A 22,610-nucleotide genomic window follows, 5' to 3' on the forward strand; every position below is an offset into this window, starting at 1 on the left:
CAGTTTGAGAGAGGAGTGAGTGCTTGTAAAGGTTGTCTCCTAAATCTATGAAACGGAGAAGAGGGGTGTAAGAAGGCGGTTGATCTTTGCCTATTAAAAAAAAATTGATAGTGGATGCCGGTGGCCTCGATAGAAGAGGAATCAGCGGAGTGGATGTAGGTCACGACAACTGAACCATTATAAAAATTCAGTTTGCCTTTACTTTTGTGCAATTTATCTTACTGCAAACCTCCTTACTGTACTTTTACTATGCCTACACTTGCATACGCTTTCAAGTTTCCAAAATCGATTTTATTGTATGAAAGAGATTTTCTTAAACCGACGTTTTTAACACAACGTCGTTCCTAACAGTTGGTATAAGAGAAGAGGGGGGGGGGGGGTGCACTAATTCACCCCCCCCCGCTCTTAGTGTCAACTCGTTCCTAACAGTTGGTATTAGAGCCTCGTATTTCTCATTTGGTTTAACACCCAAGAGAAATAGCTTATTTCAGCTTTCAAGAGGGTCACTCTCTCATTCATCTTCCCTTGTTCAATGAGATGGACTACACATATTGGAAAACTCGAATGAGAGTTTTCTTGCTTTTGTTGGATTTAAATTTATGGAGTATTGTTGAAAACTGTTTTTGAAGGTCTTCTTTTCCAATGAACCATTGGAATAATTTGGAGAATAAGACTTTTTCTTTATATGCTAGAGCTATGAATGCTCTATTTTGAACCTTAGTCAAAAACAAGTTTAATCGAATTTATATGTGCGAAACGACTTTTGAAATTTGGCATACTCTTGAAATCACATATGAAGGCACTAGTAAAGTTAAAGATTCGAAAATCAACTTTTTGATGTATGATTTTGAACTTTTTCCAAGTAAAATCATTGAAGACATGTACACCCGTTTTACAGATGTCGTCAATGGTTTAAAAGCACTTGGTAAAAATTTTTTTAATTTTGAACTTATTAGTAAAGTTTTACGATCACTTTCTAAAAATTAGAATTCGAAAGTAACCACTATTCAAGAATAAAAAAAATTTGAATATTTTTTAATCGAAGAACTTATCGGGTCTCTAATGACATATGAAATGAGTAATGTGGCACAAAATGAACTTGAGGATAATCTTTCAAAGAACAAGAAGGATTTCAGACTAAGAATAATCGAAGACCACTCGAGCATAAGCTCAAGTGATGGTGAACTTTGTTGAATCTCATATTTTGATAATGAAGTCAATTGTAAAATTATTTGATCTAATCTATATATTGAGAAAAGTGTGCAAGATTAACTATGATAGCAGTAAGATATAAAGCAGGGTTTGTGTTGGAGTCAAGATCGAGATCTCATTGGGAGTTCAAGAGTTCGACGGAAGTCCAGATGTTCATCGGAAGTTCTACTGGAACCAACCGAGAAGTCTAAGAGCTTACCAAAGAAGCTTGTCGGAACTCGCCAAAAAGATCATCGTAAAGTCCAGGAGCTTACCGGGAGTCCACCGGTACATTACCGAAAGTTCGTCGGATATTCACCGGAAGTACGTCGGAAGCTCGCCGGAAGAGCAATTGATGCATCGGAACAAGTAGCACTGTAATCATGTCTTAGTTATCATAGTTAGAGCGTAAATTAAGTTAGGATTGTGAGGTTATCCCACTAACTTAATTAGGGGCCAACTAGGCCCTTAACAGGGCTGAATTGGGCCGAATTGAGTACCCAATTCAGCCCCTAAATTCCTGGCCGACGGTGGCACCGCTTGGAAAGCAACACCCCAAGCGATGGTACCGCCTAGACTGGGTGACGGTACCACCAGTAGTTATTGTTACTAGCGGTGGTACCGCCAGTAGTTATTGCTGCTAGCAGTGGTACCGCCCCTGTCAAGCAGTGGTACCGCCCAAACTGAGCGGTAGTACCGCCTAGTGTTAGGTGTTAGGCAATGGTACCACCCAGTAATGACGGTAGTACTGCCAGAACCCCGAAAATCTAGGATTAGACACCTTTTGGCTCCATTTTTAAAGCCATTGGGGCCTATAAAAATCTCACCCTTTTCTGCATAAAAGGGCACGAAAGCATTGAGATAATCTTGAGTTGTTGGGGTGTAAAAGTATTGTAAACAAGTGCTAGAGTTCTCCTCCTCCCTTTCTAAGTTTTGAGATCATTCAAGAGAGGTGTGAGACTTTTAAGGGTTCTCTCCTAAACCTGTGAAAAGGAGAAAGCGTTGTAAGAGCTGGTTGGTCTTCGCCTATTGAAGGAAGGCCATTAGTAGACGCCAGTGACCTCATCGGAGGAGGAATCCGAAAGTGGATGTAGGTCACATTGACCAAATCACTCTAAAATGGATGAATTGCTATCTTTGTCATCTTTCATATTTGAAATATTATACTTGAAAATGGATGTCATGCCTTGACATCATTTTGAGAATGTTAGATCATGATACTAATCATGATATGCATGTTGACAAGTTTAAATGAATCTAACATATCAGTTTAATACTTAAATTCAAAGGCTTTGAATTCAAGAGTGTCTTTTCTCTAGAATGGCATATAGATAGGGGGAGTTAAGGTTAACTCCGTCATCAATTGATTATTATCATAAAAAGGGAGGAGATTATTGAATCTCGGATTTTGATGATGAAGTCAATTATAAAATTGTTTGATCTAATCTATATATTAAGAAAAGTGTATAGGATTAACTATAATAGTGTCAGGATCAGGGTCGGCACTAAGAGGGGGGGTGAATTAGTGCAGCGAAAAACTTTCATCGGTTAAAAAAGACTTCGTATGAAAATCATTTCGGAAAGATCTTTAACTTGAGAGCAAATGGAAGTATAGTTGATGTAAAGTAATGGAGGCAGTTTGCAGTTAAGATAAAGAGCAGAATATAAATGCAAACCAAGATTTAGAGTGGTTCAGTCAATCTTGACCTACATCCACTTTTGGCTTCCTCCTCCGACGAGGTCACTGACGTCCACTAGAGGCCTTCCTTCAATAGGCGAAGGCCAATCACCTTTTATACCCCTCTTCTCCTTTTACCGGGTTTAGGAGACAACCCTTACAAGCACTCACACTCTTCTCTTATAGATTTCTAACACTTAGAGTAGAGGAGGGAAATCTAAAGAGATTGCAGTAGCGTTTCTCTACTTTTAAACTTTCTGTGCTTGTGTGCTTTAACCAGGGATGGGAGGGGTATTTATAGGCTTTAAGTTGATTCAAACTTGGAGCCTAAATCTTTCACATCCCGGGTTCCCCGGGCACGGGCGGTACCACCACATGCGTTGGGCGGTACCACCACCCAGTGTCAGTTTGACTAACACAGTCCTGAGCGGTACCACCGCCCAGGTTTGGCGATACTGCTAGTCATAGGTGCCCAGCAAGCCAATCACGTGAGTGATGGCACGTGTGACTTGATACATAATCTTTTTTGCTTATTATATTTTGGCGTATATCACTTTATAACTATTGCATATGTGCATATATATATATTGTGATGCCCTTGGATTTGTGCAATGGGAATCGGATCGTGATGAGATCACGATAATGAGATCGATTCACCTTTAAACACATATCCAAAATAATCCCAGTCATAGGTTACTCGAGAGGGACATCGTGTTAACCGGACAGACTGGTGTGCTGTATACCCGTCCATATGATGGATGCAGCTAGTCTTATAGCTGCTCATATAGGGACACTAGGGATACAATACAAGTGCTCATTGAAGACTAGCTGCTCATATAGGGACACTAGGGATACAATACAAGTGCTCATTGGAGAATGAGTTCACTGATTGATCCGCTTACGGAATGCTGGATGGTTGATGATGCCTTATTGTTAAACAGCGATTCCGTAGTCCTAGTGGTATATCTGGTCCTTAGACTTGAGACACCAATGATGTCCTGTATGAGTGCTCCACTCTTTGATACCAGACTTATAGGTTTGGCTGTCCCAGATCTAGTACAGCTGGTCATTGGGAGTGGTAGTCGACCTTACGAGGGCTATTGAGTGTCGATAGAGGATCATCTACTCTCGGCGTCATGAGAGGAATATCCCATGTGTTCTTGCTCAGACAAATCCCTGGCGAGGGTCATTCGGGTTGAGAGAGAAAGAGTTCTCCGGGAGAATCCGATTAGAGCGAGACTCGAGTAGAAACCGTATGGGTCTCACAGCACCATGCTCGATATACGGTCTCTGGGATATTAGATGGATGAGGGACTATAGGTACACGGTAACTGAGGACAGACAAGTCCAATGGATTGGATTCTCCTGTATCGTCTGGGGACTACGGTGTAGTGGCCTAGTACGTCCGTAGTCGATGAGTCAAGTGAATTATTACAGAGATAATAATTCACTGAGTTAGAAGGAGTTCTGACAGGTATGACTCACGGCCAGCTTGATATTGGGCCTAGAGGGTCACACACATATGGTAGGCATTACGATGAGTAGAGGTTCGGATATGAGATATCCGACGGAGCCCTTGTCTTATTGGATGCAGATCCAATACCCACTAGGGGAGGACCCATTAGGGTTTGACAGGGGACCTCTATAAATAGGAGGGATTCAAAGCCTCATAGGCTAGAGCCTTTGCTTGTCTTTCCTATTCTCCTCTCCCTCTCCACCTCAGAGTAGGCCTAGAGTTTTGAAGAGCGTCGTCGCAACCTTGCTGTGTGGATCACCGCTAGAGAGGAGGATGCTTGACCTCCTTCACCCTCTCCTAAGGATCTACAAGGAAATAGGGATATACGATCTCCCTAGGTAACATAATCTATTCTATATGCAGTTTTCAGTTTCGCGGGTTTTGCGCACCAATCTTCGCACGACGACGAACATCTCTTTGGGAATCGGGGATTTTGTTTTCTTGTTCTTCCGCTGCACATGTGATGTCGCCCCTAAGATTTCCCAACAGGTACCATTGCTTAGGGGCTAGTGCTAGGTGGTACCATCACCCAAACTAGCGGTATGTTAGGACTCTAGCTAGGAGAGTCCTAATTGAGAGGGACATTCTGTTAGGACTCTAGCTAGGAGAGTCCTAATTGAGAGGGAGAGTCCTAATTGAGAGGGACATTCTATTAAGACTCTAGCTAGGAGAGTCCTAATTGAGAGGGAGAGTCCTAATAGGGAGGGACATTCTGTTAGGACTCTAGCTAGGAGAGTCCTAATTGAGAGGGACATTCATGTAGGAGGTTTTTTCTTAAAGAAGAATTAGAAGTTGTAAGGGAATAGGAGTCTTGAGTAGGAGTCCTATTAGGAGTTAGGGTTTAGAAGCCCTATAAATAGCCATGTATTCCTTCTCTTTCGATAGGCAATAGATGAATCTTTTCTGCAGCCTTTGAGCAACAATTTGGAGGGAGGAACCCCTATAGAGTTCCAAGGAGGTCGATCCCCTAAAGAGATCAATCCCAAGTTTAGAATCTGCAAGGGTTCTAACACCTGGTATCAGAGCAGCGTTCTTGGTGTCTCGCTGCCCTTCCACTACCATCCATCAACCCTCCACAACCGCTCAAAGCAATTCCCACAATTGCTTAAAAGATTATCACCAAATTCCACCGTCATCTCCACCACCGCAGATCATCCTTTGATTTCCCCATGAATTGCAACAGGTTCTAGTTTCCTACCTTACTGCTACTGCAATTTAGTTATCCCTATTCGAAAATCCAAAAAAAAAAAAAAATTCGTTCCTATATTGTGTTGAATCTCGGATTTTGATGATGAAGTCAATTGTCATTTGTTATCTAATCTATGTGTTGAGATAAGTGTGCAGGATTAACTACGATGAGATTAAGACAAGCAGCAGGAGTTGCGCCGGAGTCAAGATCATGATCACGTTGGGAGTTCGAGAGTTCGACGGAAGTTCGGACGGTCGTCGGAGGTTCAGAGAGAACAGATCCGAGAAGTCCAGAAGCTTGCCAAGCGAAGCTCGTCGGAACTCGCCAAGTGGATCGTCGCAAAGTCCAGGAGTATGCCGGATGTCCGCAGAAGGATCACCGAGGGTTATCGGTTGATCGACGGAAGTTGGCCGGAAACTCGCCGGAAGAAGCGATTGACGCATCGGAGCAAGCTGCAGAAGTTGTCTTAGAGATAATCGTAGTTAGCACGATGATTAAGCAGGAAAATGGGAGGTGATCCCATTAGCTTAATCTTGGGGCAATTGGGCCCCTGAAAAGATTCAAAGTGGGTCGAATGGAGTGAACCATTCGGACCCTGATTGCACCAGGAGGTGCAACCGCCCCAGCCAGGAGGTGCAACCGCCTGGGCTGTGGGGTTGAGAGGTGCAACCGCCCCAGCCAGGAGGTGCAACCGCCAGGGTTGCAAGGCTGGGAGGTGCAACCGCTCCAGCCAAGAGGTTGCACCGCCAGAGCTCAAGTTCCGAGCTCTGCCAGGCGATGCAACCACCAAGCTCAGTCTTCGAGCTTTGGCAGAGTGGTGCATCAGCCTGAGCTCAGTCTCGAGCTTTGCCAGGTGATGCATTCACCAAGCTCAGTCTTCGAGCTCTGGCAGAATGGTGCATCAGCTTGAGCTCAGTTTGGAGCTCTGCCAAGTGATGCAACCACCAAGCTCAGATTTCGAGCTCTGCCAGGTGATGCAAACACCAAGCTCAGTCTTCGAGCTCTGCCAGGTGATGCAACCATTGAGCTCAGTCTTCGAGCTCTGGCAGAGAAGAAGCAATCGACAGAGCTCAGTCTTCGAGCTCTGCCAGGCGGTGCCACCTCTCCAGTCGAGAGGTGCAACCGCCTGATCCCAGAATTCTGGGATTTGATCGATTTGATCGTTTTGAGCTCGAATTTTGAATTGGGTTGGGGCCTATAAATACCCCACCCATTCAGCACTGAAAAGACACAGACCTATACCGAAATTGTGATCTTTTCTGTGATTCTAAAGAGCTCAAAAGTGTTGTAAAGCCCTTGAGTCTCCTCCTTCTGTTCTTCAAGTTTTCAACTGTAAAGTGAGGAGAGAAAGGTCTGTAAAGGTTGTCTCCTAAGCCTGTCAAAAGGAGAGAAACTGTAAGAGGGAAGTTTGGCCTTCGCCCATTGAAGGAAGGCACCTAGTTGACGTCGGCAACCTCATCGGTGGAGGAAGCCAAAAGTGGAGTAGGTCAAGGCTGACCGAACCACTCTAAATCTCTGGTTTGCGTTTATTTTCGAGCACTTTAACATTACTGCAAACCTCCCTCATCACTACTGCTCTCTGCGCTTTCACGAACAAGTTCTAAGTGCTGTTCTTCCAAATCTGCATTCAGACGTAAACTCGTATTTTCATACATTACAGTTTACGTTTACGTTTGATTCTGCAAATCTGTTTTCCGTGCTTTTACGAACGAGCTTCCTTGCAGTTTACGCTTACATTTTAATCCTATTAATAACTGCAATCTGTCCTCTACGATCTTACAAACGAGTTTCAACATTTAGACGTAAAACTGCATTCAGACGTAAATCGGCTTTCTTCGCTCAATCATCAGATTTCAGTTCACGTTTACGTCTTGGTTTCATCTGCATACTGCCTTCTGCGAGTATACAAACAAGTTTCAAAGTTTAGACGTAAATCTGCGTCTAACTGCGTTTAGACGTAAATCTACGTTTAGACGTAAATCTGCGCTTAGACGTAAAACTACGTTTAGACGTAAAACTGCGTTTAGACGTAAAATCTGCGTTTAGACGTAAATCTGCATTTAGACGCAAAACTGCGCTTAGACGCAATCTGCGCTTAGACGCAAAACTGCGCTTAGACGCAATCTGCGCTTAGACGCAAACTGCACTTAGATACAAACTGAGAATTTGCTTTTGCATCATAATAGTTTTTGAACAAACGCAGCTTTTGGTTTTAAATTTATTATACGATTTCCGCTGCACTAATTCACCCCCCCCCCTCTTAGTGCTCTCGATCCTAACAATTGGTATCAGAGCAAGGTTAACTCTCTAAAGGATTAAAACCCAAGAGAGATGGCATACGCCGGAAACCAAGAGGGGCATTCGATTACACGTCCACCCATGTTCAGTGGAACGGACTACACTTACTGGAAGACCCGAATGAGGATCTTTCTTATTTCTATGGATTTTGAACTGTGGAACCTTGTTGAAAATGGATTTTCAAAATCTTCTCTTCCAATGATCGATTGGAACGATTTGGAGAAGAAGGCTTTCGCTCTTAATGCAAAGGCTATGAATGCCTTATTTTGCGCTCTTGATAAAAACGAGTTTAATCGTGTTTCAACTTGCGAAACTGCTTTTGATATTTGGCACACACTTGAAGTGACCCACGAGGGCACAAGTAGAGTGAAAGAGTCAAAAATCAATCTGTTGCTGCATTCTTTTGAACTTTTCCGAATGAAACCGAGTGAAACCATTGGCGACATGTTTACCCGTTTCACGGATGTCGTCAACGGTCTAAAAGGACTCGGAAAGAGCTTTACAGATTTTGAGCTTGTTAATAAGATACTAAGATCCCTTCCTAAGAGTTGGGATCCTAAAGTCACCGCCATTCAAGAGGCAAAAGATCTGCAAAATTTCCCTCTTGAAGAACTAATCGGGTCATTAATGACCTACGAAATGACCTGCAAAGCTCATGAAGAGCAAGAAGACATCCTTCCAAAGAACAGGAAGGATATGGCACTTAAAACTTCTGAATGCCACTTGAGAGAAAACTCAAGTGATGAGGATTGTGACGATGACTTGGCACTGTTGACAAGAAAGTTTAAAAAATTCTTCAAAAGAAACAAGTTTAAAAACGATGTGAAAAATAAACTTGAACCTAAGAAGGACCAAGTGATCTGCTATGAATGTAAAAAGCCGGGACATTACAAAAGTGATTGTCCCCAAGTCAAGAAAAGAACAACAAAGAAGAAGGCGCTCCAAGCAACATGGGATGATTCGAGCGCATCCGAGGAAGAAGAATCCAACACCGAGCAAGTTGCTCATTACGCCTTTATGGCCATCGAAGGGGAGGTAACAGATTTATTAGATGCTGATTTATCTTTCGATGAATTATTAAATGCCTTCCATGATTTATTTGATGAATGCAAAGTTATAAATAGAAAATACAAGTTGCTAAAAAGGGTACATGATAATCTTACTTGTGAGTTTGATAAGTTAAAAGTCGAACATCATGATAGTTTAAACTCATGTATCAAATGTCATGATTTAGAAACTATACAAAAAGAAAACTTGCTGCTTAAGGACACCTTGAAGAAATTCGAGGTTGGTAGCAAGTCATTAAACATGATCCTTACAAACAAGGGTCATGCTCCCAAAAGAAGTGGGATTGGATTTGTGAGGAGTTCTCACCGAAATCCAACTACCTTTGTAAAAGGCCCCATCTTACACGTTCAACACCAAACCAAGTGCAACTTTTGTTGCAAATCTGGACACAAGACACATTGTTGTCCATTCAAGAAAATAAGTCCAAACAAATTAATTTGGGTTCCTAAAGGAACCATGATAAACTCTATGCAACATGATAGAAAATGTAGATCTATTTATGAGGCACCCAAAAGCAAATGGGTACCTAAACGTCATCCTTTCTTGTAGAAAACTAAACAATTGCAAGCTAGGAGCAAGAAATGGTACCTTGATAGTGGATGCTCAAGGCATATGACCGGAGATCCATCTCAATTCTCTAAGCTCTCTAGCATAGACGAAGGATATGTCACCTTCGGAGACAACAACAAGGGTAAAATCATTGGCAAAGGAACCATTGGTAACAAATCCAACCTCTCTATTGAAGATGTTTTACTAGTTGATGGTTTAAAACATAACCTCTTGAGCATTAGTCAATTATGTGATAAAGGATATATTATAAGATTTGAATCTAATGCCTGCATCATTGAAAAACCACACAAAAATATATCTATGATTGCATTAAAACAAAACAACGTATACACTATTGACATCAATAACTTATGTGATGAAATGTGCTTTGCCGTTATGAATGAGGATGCTTGGCTATGGCATAGAAGATTAGGTCATGCTAGCATGAAACTAATCAATCAAGTATCATCTAGAGAACTTGTAAGAGGAATTCCTCATATCAAGTTCATCAAAGATAATGTATGTGATGCTTGCCAATTAGGTAAGCAAATTAGGGGTAGCTTCAAAGCTAAGAATCAAATAAGCACCTCTAGGCCCTTACAATTGATCCATATGGACTTGTTCGGACCAATCTCTACATCGAGTCTAGGAGGTAGCAAATACGCCTTTGTCATTATTGATGACTACAGCAGATATACATGGACCTACTTCTTAAAACAAAAAAATGAATGCTTTAGACATTTTACCAAGTTTTGTAAACTTGTTCAAAATGAGAAGGAATCTATGATTTCGTCAATTAGAAGTGATCACGGTGGAGAATTTCAAAACCATGACTTCCAAGAATTCTGTGAACTCAACGGATACAACCATAACTTCTCTACTCCAAGAAATCCTCAACAAAATGGGGTAGTAGAAAGAAAAAATCGAAATTTGCAAGAAATGGCTAGAACCATGTTGAATGAACATAGCCTACCCAAATATTTTTGGGCCGAAGCTGTAAACACTGCATGTTATATTTTAAATAGAGTCCTAGTAAGACCCTTACTCACCAAAACTCCTTATGAGTTATGGAATAACAAAAAACCCAATGTCTCATATTTTAAAGTCTTTGGGTGTAAGTGTTTTATCTTGAATGAAAAGGATAACTTAGGAAAATTCGATGCTAAATCTGATGAAGGAATTTTTCTTGGTTATTCTTTGGTTTCTAAAGCTTTTCGCATCTTCAATAAAAGAACCTTAATTATTGAAGAATCCATCCATGTCGTTTTCAATGAGATTTCAGAAATTAAGAAAAATGATCTTGATGATGATATTAATTTTGATTCCTTGAATTTAAACGAAACCCCGTCTCCAACTAGCAACTTGGTTGCATCCACTTCCAAAACATCCTTACCCAAGGATTGGAAGTATATAGATGCTCATCCTAAGGAGCTAATCCTAGGAGACACATCAAAAGGGGTTCAAACACGATCTTCTTTTAAAAACTTTTGTGCCAACGCCGCTTTTCTCTCCCAAATTGAACCCAAATGTGTTGTTGAAGCCATGAAAGATGATTCATGGATTATCGCAATGCAAGATGAATTAAATCAATTTGAGAGAAATGAGGTGTGGACGCTTGTTCCTAGGCCAAATGACCATTTAGTAATTGGTACTAAATGGGTCTTTAGAAACAAGCAAGATGAAAATGGTATCGTGGTTAGAAACAAGGCTAGATTAGTGGCCAAAGGTTTCAACCAAGAAGAAGGTATCGATTACGAAGAAACCTTCGCACCTGTGGCTCGATTGGAAGCCATAAGGATGCTCCTTGCCTATACTAGTTGCAATAATTTTAAGTTATTTCAAATGGATGTTAAAAGCGCTTTTCTAAATGGTTTCATTTCCGAAGAAGTTTATGTTGAACAACCTCCTGGATTTGAAAATAATGGCTACCCTAATCATGTGTTTAGATTAACTAAAGCTCTCTATGGTTTAAAGCAAGCCCCAAGGGCTTGGTATGAGAGACTTAGCTCTTTTCTCATTGAAAATAATTTCGTAAAAGGCAAGGTTGATACTACATTGTTTATCAAGAATTTTGAAAATGATTTTCTCATTGTTCAGATTTATGTTGATGACATTATCTTTGGTTCTACAAATGAATCTCTTTGTGAATCCTTTTCGAAAACTATGAGTCATGAATTCGAAATGAGTCTAATGGGAGAGTTAACATTCTTCTTAGGCCTACAAATCAAACAACTAAGCAATGGCATCTTTATTAGTCAAACCAAATATGCTGTAAGCTTGCTAAAGAAGTTCAAAATGAATAATTCAAAAGCCATTGACACTCCTATGAGCACCTCCACTAAGTTAGAAATTGATGAGAATGGAGAAAGCTTCGATCAAAAAACCTATAGGGGTATGATAGGAAGTTTACTTTACCTCACTGCCACCAGACCAGACATTATGTTCAGTGTAGGACTTTGTGCTAGATTTCAATCAGACCCTAAGATATCTCATCTCAAAGCTGTCAAAAGAATACTCAGATATCTTAATGGAACTACCAATCTAGGATTATGGTACCCAAAAACAGAAAATTTTGAATTAACAGCCTATGCTGATGCGGACTTCGCTGGCTGTAAACTAGACAGAAAAAGCACATCAGGATCATGTCAATTTTTAGGACATGCCCTTGTATCCTGGTCATCTAAGAAACAAAACTCGGTTGCCCTATCAACAACCGAAGCTGAATACATTGCAGCAAGTGCATGCTGTGCACAAGTTGTATGGATGAAAAACACTTTAGAAGATTACAAAGTGAATCTTAAAGATATTCCCATTAAATGTGATAACACGAGTGCAATATGCTTAACTAAAAATCCTATACAACACTCAAGAACAAAACACATTGATATTAAACATCACTTTATACGTGATCATGTCACTAATCATGACGTGACCATAGAGTTTATTGATACCAAACATCAACTGGCTGATATCTTCACAAAACCCCTATGTGAAGAACAATTTGATTACATAAGAAGAGAATTAGGTATGTTGATGTGTCCAAATACTTAAACTAGTTAAAATTATCTTTCGGATGTTATTACTATTACATGCCTTGACAACGCTTGATCAAATAACATGTTGCAAATTATGTGACAAATATTATTAACCAAATGCATGTAAGAAGTTCATTTTTCGGGTTGTATGCTAAAAATGGGATGTTCCCGTACACTCTTATGAAAACTCCTTGGAAAATGACTTTCCTCCGTCAAGCAAAAACAATAAAGAGATATATGTGTCATGACTTCCTTTATATGCTTGATCATGCTATCATGCTTTTTGTTGATGACAAAGGGGGAGAAAAATATGAATTGATAAACACTATGTCATAGCTAAACTGCCATAATCATATCTATGTCATAGTTACAAATAGTTGAGTGATGCTATAAACAATGTTATGCCATCCTTGCATCACCAAGAGATATGTGAACATGTACTATAGTTTGCATCATATCTTGATTTGATATTTTGAAGAAAATGCAAACTTACTAGAAAATCTCAAATGTAAGCATCATGTAAAAAGTCCTTCGTAGCTTTATATGATTACATGATGATTGGTTACAAACACTATCATACAAACTTGATGATGTATGTCATGCCTTGACATAATTCTTGAAGAGATACATCATGATAGGCATCATGATGGAAGTATTGATAAGTTTAACTGATCTAACTTATCAATACGTCACTTGAATTCTTAGGTCTTGAATTCAAGGTTGACTTATCTCAACTATGGCATATAGATAGGGGGAGTTAAGGATAACTCCTTTATCAATTGATTGTCATCATCAAAAAGGGGGAGATTGTTGAATCTCGGATTTTGATGATGAAGTCAATTGTCATTTGTTATCTAATCTATGTGTTGAGATAAGTGTGCAGGATTAACTACGATGAGATTAAGACAAGCAGCAGGAGTTGCGCCGGAGTCAAGATCATGATCACGTTGGGAGTTCGAGAGTTCGACGGAAGTTCGGACGGTCGTCGGAGGTTCAGAGAGAACAGATCCGAGAAGTCCAGAAGCTTGCCAAGCGAAGCTCGTCGGAACTCGCCAAGTGGATCGTCGCAAAGTCCAGGAGTATGCCGGATGTCCGCAGAAGGATCACCGAGGGTTATCGGTTGATCGACGGAAGTTGGCCGGAAACTCGCCGGAAGAAGCGATTGACGCATCGGAGCAAGCTGCAGAAGTTGTCTTAGAGATAATCGTAGTTAGCACGATGATTAAGCAGGAAAATGGGAGGTGATCCCATTAGCTTAATCTTGGGGCAATTGGGCCCCTGAAAAGATTCAAAGTGGGTCGAATGGAGTGAACCATTCGGACCCTGATTGCACCAGGAGGTGCAACCGCCCCAGCCAGGAGGTGCAACCGCCTGGGCTGTGGGGTTGAGAGGTGCAACCGCCCCAGCCAGGAGGTGCAACCGCCAGGGTTGCAAGGCTGGGAGGTGCAACCGCTCCAGCCAAGAGGTTGCACCGCCAGAGCTCAAGTTCCGAGCTCTGCCAGGCGATGCAACCACCAAGCTCAGTCTTCGAGCTTTGGCAGAGTGGTGCATCAGCCTGAGCTCAGTCTCGAGCTTTGCCAGGTGATGCATTCACCAAGCTCAGTCTTCGAGCTCTGGCAGAATGGTGCATCAGCTTGAGCTCAGTTTGGAGCTCTGCCAAGTGATGCAACCACCAAGCTCAGATTTCGAGCTCTGCCAGGTGATGCAAACACCAAGCTCAGTCTTCGAGCTCTGCCAGGTGATGCAACCATTGAGCTCAGTCTTCGAGCTCTGGCAGAGAAGAAGCAATCGACAGAGCTCAGTCTTCGAGCTCTGCCAGGCGGTGCCACCTCTCCAGTCGAGAGGTGCAACCGCCTGATCCCAGAATTCTGGGATTTGATCGATTTGATCGTTTTGAGCTCGAATTTTGAATTGGGTTGGGGCCTATAAATACCCCACCCATTCAGCACTGAAAAGACACAGACCTATACCGAAATTGTGATCTTTTCTGTGATTCTAAAGAGCTCAAAAGTGTTGTAAAGCCCTTGAGTCTCCTCCTTCTGTTCTTCAAGTTTTCAACTGTAAAGTGAGGAGAGAAAGGTCTGTAAAGGTTGTCTCCTAAGCCTGTCAAAAGGAGAGAAACTGTAAGAGGGAAGTTTGGCCTTCGCCCATTGAAGGAAGGCACCTAGTTGACGTCGGCAACCTCATCGGTGGAGGAAGCCAAAAGTGGAGTAGGTCAAGGCTGACCGAACCACTCTAAATCTCTGGTTTGCGTTTATTTTCGAGCACTTTAACATTACTGCAAACCTCCCTCATCACTACTGCTCTCTGCGCTTTCACGAACAAGTTCTAAGTGCTGTTCTTCCAAATCTGCATTCAGACGTAAACTCGTATTTTCATACATTACAGTTTACGTTTACGTTTGATTCTGCAAATCTGTTTTCCGTGCTTTTACGAACGAGCTTCCTTGCAGTTTACGCTTACATTTTAATCCTATTAATAACTGCAATCTGTCCTCTACGATCTTACAAACGAGTTTCAACATTTAGACGTAAAACTGCATTCAGACGTAAATCGGCTTTCTTCGCTCAATCATCAGATTTCAGTTCACGTTTACGTCTTGGTTTCATCTGCATACTGCCTTCTGCGAGTATACAAACAAGTTTCAAAGTTTAGACGTAAATCTGCGTCTAACTGCGTTTAGACGTAAATCTACGTTTAGACGTAAATCTGCGCTTAGACGTAAAACTACGTTTAGACGTAAAACTGCGTTTAGACGTAAAATCTGCGTTTAGACGTAAATCTGCATTTAGACGCAAAACTGCGCTTAGACGCAATCTGCGCTTAGACGCAAAACTGCGCTTAGACGCAATCTGCGCTTAGACGCAAACTGCACTTAGATACAAACTGAGAATTTGCTTTTGCATCATAATAGTTTTTGAACAAACGCAGCTTTTGGTTTTAAATTTATTATACGATTTCCGCTGCACTAATTCACCCCCCCCCCTCTTAGTGCTCTCGATCCTAACATATTGCTGCAAATTTTCATCGTAAGTTGCTGAAATTTTTTGACGAGAATTATGCTATCGCAACTTACACCAATTTTCTTGCTGTTACTGCCGAAATTTTCTTGATTAAATTGGACATCCTTGCTGTCATATAAACTGAGATATTGCTGTCAATTCCCTACTCAAATCTCTTAAATTTTTGTGGAGATTTCGTCGAGAAACCGCTGTTTCTTCGACGATAATTCTGCTCTTATAAGACAACACAATTCTGCAGCAAACTTTCACGGATTTCTATCAAACCTATACATGCCTTTAACCCGTCAACAAAAGAGAGATCTTAATATCACAGATTTGGAGTCATATACTATGGCATCTGAGGAGGCAATCAATGTAAAATTTGAAGCCTTTGAGGCACGAATGGAGGATAAGATTCAGACTCTCCTTACCGAATTCAGTTTGGGCCGACCACCAAGCTCGAAGAAATCACATCAAGGAGAGAGCTCTAACCAATCACATCATGCCCAAAGAGATGAATTCCAAGAGAGGGGAGGCTCTATGACCGACCCCAACTATTTGCGCATGAGAGTGGACTTCCCTAGATGGGAAGAAGGAGACCCAATTGGTTGGATCTCGCGTGCGGAGCGATATTTTCGGTACCATAAAACTGCGGATGCATCCATGGTAGAAATTGTAGCTATACATCTTGAAGGGGATGCTATACAATGGTTTGACTGGTTTGAACACACTTATGGAGTCCTTTCATGGCGACAATTCAAAGAAGGACTACTGATCCGCTTCGGACCAACTTATTACGAGAACATTGACGGACAACTAGCAAAGATCCAACAAACTTCCATCATTCAGGAGTACCAGACCAGGTTTGAAAGGTTATCTAATCAAACTCGTGATTGGTCTGAAAAACAGTTATTGGGGACCTTTATTGAGGGCTTAAAGCCGGAGATCCGGGGAGAAGTTAAGGCACGACAACCTTACACGCTTATGGCAGCCCGGAGGACTAGGATCACTCCATGACCTACAATACTAAAGCCCTCAGCCCCCCCTACTATCAATCGAGTCCCTGTACCGAAAAGGTTAACAAGAGAAGAACTTCGGGAGCGATCTGCGAAGGGGTTATGTTGGCATTGCGACGAGCCGTGGAGCCGCGAGCATCGCTGTAAAAAAGGTAGACTTCTTATGATTGAACCAGTAGAAGAAGAGGTCATTGAACATCTAGAAGAGAGCCATGAACATGAAGAAGAAGATATAGAAGAAGAGCCACAGCCGACCGACATTATGGTACACGCACTATCTGGCTACTCAAATCCGCAAACGATGAAAGTTGGAGGCCTTCTCAAACAACAACCGATCACTGTTCTCATCGACATGGGTAGCACTAATAACTTCCTAAATAGTAAGGTTGCTGCTCAGATGACACTGCATATTGAAGGTTGCAGCAAGTTCGATGTAAAGGTTGCCGACGACAGAATCCTAAAGTGCGACCAAAGATGCCCGCGGGTGAAACTATTACTGCAAGACCAAGAAATTATCACCGATTTCTTCCTCCTACCAATCGATGACTATGAGGCAGTGCTTGGTATAGAATGACTGACTACACTAGGTGATGTCTCTTGGAACTTTTCTAAATTAATTATGAAATTCTACTGTAAGGGCAAACATATCATCCTACGCGGAAGCGCGGAAGCAACGTTACCACTGTTTCGACCCAACGAATGGAGAAAGTTTTACACAAGGTAAATAGTGGCTTTTTGATGCATCTCCAGCCACAACAAGAAGAGAAGAAAATAGAAATTGAAGATCAAAATCTTGCCCAATTACTTACTGAATTTGCCGACATATTTGCTGAACCGCGTGGTCTTCCTCCTTCTCGGCAACATGACCATCGAATTCCAATCCTTCCGGGCAAGCCACCAGCGAACACTCGACCGTACCGATATCCTCACCTCCAGAAAGATGAAATTGAAAAGATCGTAAAGGAGATGCTTGAAACAAGGGTGATTCGGCCAAGTTGCAGCCCCTATTCCTCACCGGTGCTACTTGTACGCAAGAAGGACGGAACTTAGCGGATGTGCATCGACTACCGAGCTTTAAATGGCATCACCATCAAGGACAAGTACCCAATACCAGTGGTGGATGAACTTCTTGATGAATTAAAAAGAGCTCGAGTCTTCACGAAGTTGGACCTCCGATCCGGTTACCACCAAATTCAGGTATGTGACGATGACATTCCAAAAACTGCATTTCGCACACATAATGGCCATTATGAATTCTTGGTAATGCCTTTTGGACTCACTAATGCTCCTTCAACCTTTCAAAGTCTTATGAACGATATTTTTCGAACCTTTCTTCGTAAATTTGTGCTGGTATTTTTCGATGATATTCTCGTTTACAGCCCTTCTCTTAAGACTCACTTTCAGCATTTACGGATTGTTTTGACGATCCTTCGGGAGAATACTCTTTTTGTAAAGCAACCAAAGTGTAGCTTTCTCGAACAAAAAGTAGAGTACCTTGGGCATATAATATCAGAAGGAGTGGCAGTAGACCCAACAAAAATTGAGGCAATGCAAGGCTGGCCGAAACCTACAAACGTGAAATTACTGCGGGGGTTCCTTGGACTAACAGGCTACTACCAAAAATTTGTTAAGGACTATGGGAAGATCAGTGCACCACTCACTTCTTTACTGAAAAAATATGCTTTCCAATGGTCGGACAAAGTCTTTGCTGCCTTCGACAAACTTAAAGCAGCCATGACAACGATGCCGGTGCTTGCGCTACCAGATTTCAATAGACCCTTCATCATTGAGGCCGATGCATCTGGAGTCGAAATTGGAGCCGTTCTCATGCAAGATGGTCGACCACTCGCATACACTAGCAAGGCATTATCTCCCTCCCATCAAAACATGTCAGTATATGATAAGGAGATGCTTGCCATTGTATACGTAGTAACGAGGTGGAGACCCTACCTGATCGGCCGGCGATTTCAAATTAAAACTGATCATAAAAGCCTCAAGTACTTTTTGGAGCAAAAAATATCATCCCCTGAGCAGCAAAAATGGGTAACCAAACTTCTTGGATTTGATTATGAAATTATTTACAAAAAGGGGAAAGAAAACGTTGTTGCAGATGCACTCTCACGGCTACCTGAACAAGCTAAGGTTTCAGCCATCTCCCTTCCTACCACCGGTCTCCTCGAGGATATTAGGGAAGAATGGAAGAAGGATCCAGAGATTAGCAACATCATAAAAAAATTGGAGGAGGATCCAAGTGCAATAGCCCACTACACCTGGGATTCGAGGGATCTACGCTACAAAGGTCGCATTGTGCTTATACCTGACTCCCCTTGCATCACAATCATTTTGCATGAAATGCACTCCATACCTTCAGCAGGGCACTCTGGATTCTTAAGAACCTACAAAAGAGTGAAGCGAAATTTTTATTGGAGAGGGATGAAAAAAATTATTGCTGAATATGTGGCACAATGTGATGTATGTCAACAGCACAAGGGTGAAATTATGGCAAATCCAGGGAAGCTACAACCACTACCCATACCAGACTCAGTGTGGACTGACATCTCCATGGACTTCATTGAAGGGCTACCATCTTCTAAAGGTAAAAGCACGATTCTCGTGGTGGTTGATCGACTTACGAAATATGCTCATTTTTGTGCTGTGAGAAATCCCTACACTGCTACTAGTATTGCCCAGATTTTCATAGAAAATATTGTTAAACTACATGGGATACCAAGGTCCATCGTTAGTGATCATGACAGGATCTTCACTAGTAAATTTTGGACCGAGTTATTTTAGTTATAAGGCACCAAACTCAAGATGAGCACAGCGTATCATCCACAAACCGACGGCCAAATAGAGGTGGTAAATAGGTGCTTAGAAACGTACCTCTGGTGTTTCGCTAGCGACCGACCAAAAGAGTGGGCGAAATGGCTTCCCTGGGCCGAATGGTGGTATAATACTACATATCATTCATCTACAAAATGTGCCCCTTGTGAAGCATTGTATGGTCGACCAGCCCCTGTGATTCCAAAGTATGTAATTGGCTCGGCCAAGGTAGATCAGGTTGACCAAGAATTGATTGATAGGGACAAACTCTTACAACTGTTAAAAGATAATCTCTCTACTGCTCAAGCCAGAATGAAGCAGCAAGCCGACACACGACGAAGTGAAAGAGAATTTTCAGTAGGAGATTGGGTTTATCTTCGCCTACAACCATACAAGCAACTCTCTATCACCACTTGAGCCTCCATGAAGCTATCCCCACGTTTTTATGAGACCTATCAGATCACAGAGCGTATTGGAGCCGTGGCGTACAGACTTAAATTACCTGAGGATGCCAAAATTCACCCTGTCTTCCACGTATCATGCCTAAAGCCCAAGTTGGGAGAACACGAGTCACCCCAGATCCAACTGCCCAACACAACTGAGGATGGAGTTATTCAAGCCCAACCACAAGCCATCCTCGATCGTAGGATCGTGATGCGTCGCCGATATCCCTCTACTGAAGTACTAGTGCATTGGAATAATCTACCACTTGAAGACGCCACATGGGAACCATATGAGGAGCTGAAGACCCGGTTTCCTGGGTTTATGGAATCTCAGCCTTGAGGACAAGGCTGATTTGAAGAGGGCGGGTCTGTTAGGACTCTAGCTAGGAGAGTCCTAATTGAGAGGGACATTCTATTAGGACTCTAGCTAGGAGAGTCTTAATTGAGAGGGACATTCTGTTAGGTTTATTATCCATAAATACAATATTGAAAAAATCATATTTTTATATAAATGATCATGAGAGGATAGATGTTTATTGTGATATATTATTTTTCTGATATAAAATAATCAATAAAGCACTCAAACAAGTCAAGTTGACAATCAATACTTCCGTATTTTAATATTTTTAAATTTTACAAAGAGGATCATTAACTATATTCCTAAACAAGATGAACAAGATATTATTAAAATATAAAATTGTAATAGTGAGAATTTTCAATCCCCATTTAGATTTTTTACATATTACAAGAATACTAAATTGACAACATAAAAAATTAAGTTGGGTCTCTTTTCAAATAAGAATTTTGTGCGTAGAGAGTTTTACACAATGCTTTATATAATTCATCTCAAGAAAAGCATTACATATTAAACTACAAAGGTATTAATTAGTAATTGACAAAGTAAACTTTAATTCCTCTCTTAGTTACTTTTATGCACTTAAAAGATATGAAATATATTTTTTAATTTAATTCTTAATAGTGTTATATAAACTATAAGTATCATGTCAAAATATGATAATATTCTTATAAAATATTTACTTTATGGATATAACAAGCATAGTTTATAAATTGTATGATGTCACGATTCTTTATTCAACTTTTATACATTTTACTTCTTCCATTTTATACATTATTAGATACTACAGAAGTTGCTATATGCAATGAAGATTTCAGTTTACATGAAATGTGTTAAAATAATATAGCCTTATGCATAAAATTCAATTGACCCCAATCTTTATATTACCTCACTCTTGTGATTAATAATTCATCCATCTACACATTATTTCAATAATACAAAATTTATTTTTTTTACGAATAATGAAATGTTAGTCCATCACGTTTCGAAGATAACTTCTTATTGGCCTAACCATCTTCCTTCTTTTAATGACAATACAATTTTTTGCACTAGCATATAAAGAGATTGCTCCAACATCATTTTGAGAATATTAATAGTTGGCTAAAATCTTATATTAGTAATAATATAGTTTCACTTGCTTAAGATATTAGGAATAATATATGATCGCGCATTATGCATGTTTCGATGTTAAAACTTATGATTAATAACATCAAGTTCACCTCAATGTGGACCATAAAAATAAGTGGTTTGCGAAAATTTATCTAGGTTTTTTAATGCCATCAAGATAGCTTTTTTTTAAACTAATTATGCTATATCATTCAACATTTTAGATAATATCATATGATTATTAAAATTTAGATCTTCTTTCAAAATATTTTACTAACATGAATTACTTTTATTCTTTAGTCATTGTTATCAAAGATGCGATAGTTGGGGATGAGATCAGATCTATTGATATTAAACTGAGAATCATACCTCCCCTTTATAATCCGGTACACCTTACATCTCCTTGAGCTAATTTTTTCTGATATCATAAAAAATAAATTTTAATACATTATGCATTATCATTATCATAATATGTGATGAATAAAAAATTATAAAATAAAAGTCTCTAATACTATCGATAAAATTGATATGGTTAGATGCCAACTTGAGGAAAAAATGACTCAAATGAAATTATAAATATCAATTTTGAGCAGTTATAGATTGTCCATAACCGTGACAAATGTTATTATATCAAAGAATGCCCTCTTTCCATTTCTAGAAATAGAAACATCCAAGTTTATAAGAAAAGAAGGTTTGACCTCACTATTACCACATGAAATCAAGTAATATCATTATGTTTTAGAAATTTTCCAATAAGTTGGATATTTTTTTCGATATTATTCAATTATATAGTTTATTATTGTAAATGTGCAATTCTTGTAATTGCGGTAGATTTTCAATTTCCTCTACAAATGCAAACCAATGTACATAGTCGCTAGTTTTCTATAATTATATTATTAAAGTACAAATGCAATTCTTGTAATTGCGATAGATTTTCAATTTCCTCTACAAATGCAAACCAATGTGCAATTCTTGTAATTGCGGTAGATTTTCAATTTCCTCTACAAATGCAAACCAATGTACATAACACTAACTTTGTTAAAGTACAATTATATTATTAGCTACTAGGTTTCTATAATGAATAACGTAGTCGCTAGTTAAATGAACAAATTTTCATTTCAAATCACTAGCATTTACCAAGTCGAAACATTTCTATGAAAAGAAACTCTAAAGGCATTATAAGTTACCTATAATAAAATAATTTTACAGCATTAGAATGTGCTCATCTTGAAATTTAAGTGATTGCAATATCAATGTTGGCAAAACAAATATTTAAGATATTTTAATAAAATATCAAATTTGACTTTTTAGATTTTGATTATGTTTGACTTATTAGTTCA

Source organism: Musa acuminata, chromosome BXJ2-2, assembly GCF_036884655.1.
Source record: "Musa acuminata AAA Group cultivar baxijiao chromosome BXJ2-2, Cavendish_Baxijiao_AAA, whole genome shotgun sequence".
In the NCBI taxonomy this organism is placed as follows: Eukaryota; Viridiplantae; Streptophyta; class Magnoliopsida; order Zingiberales; family Musaceae; genus Musa; species Musa acuminata.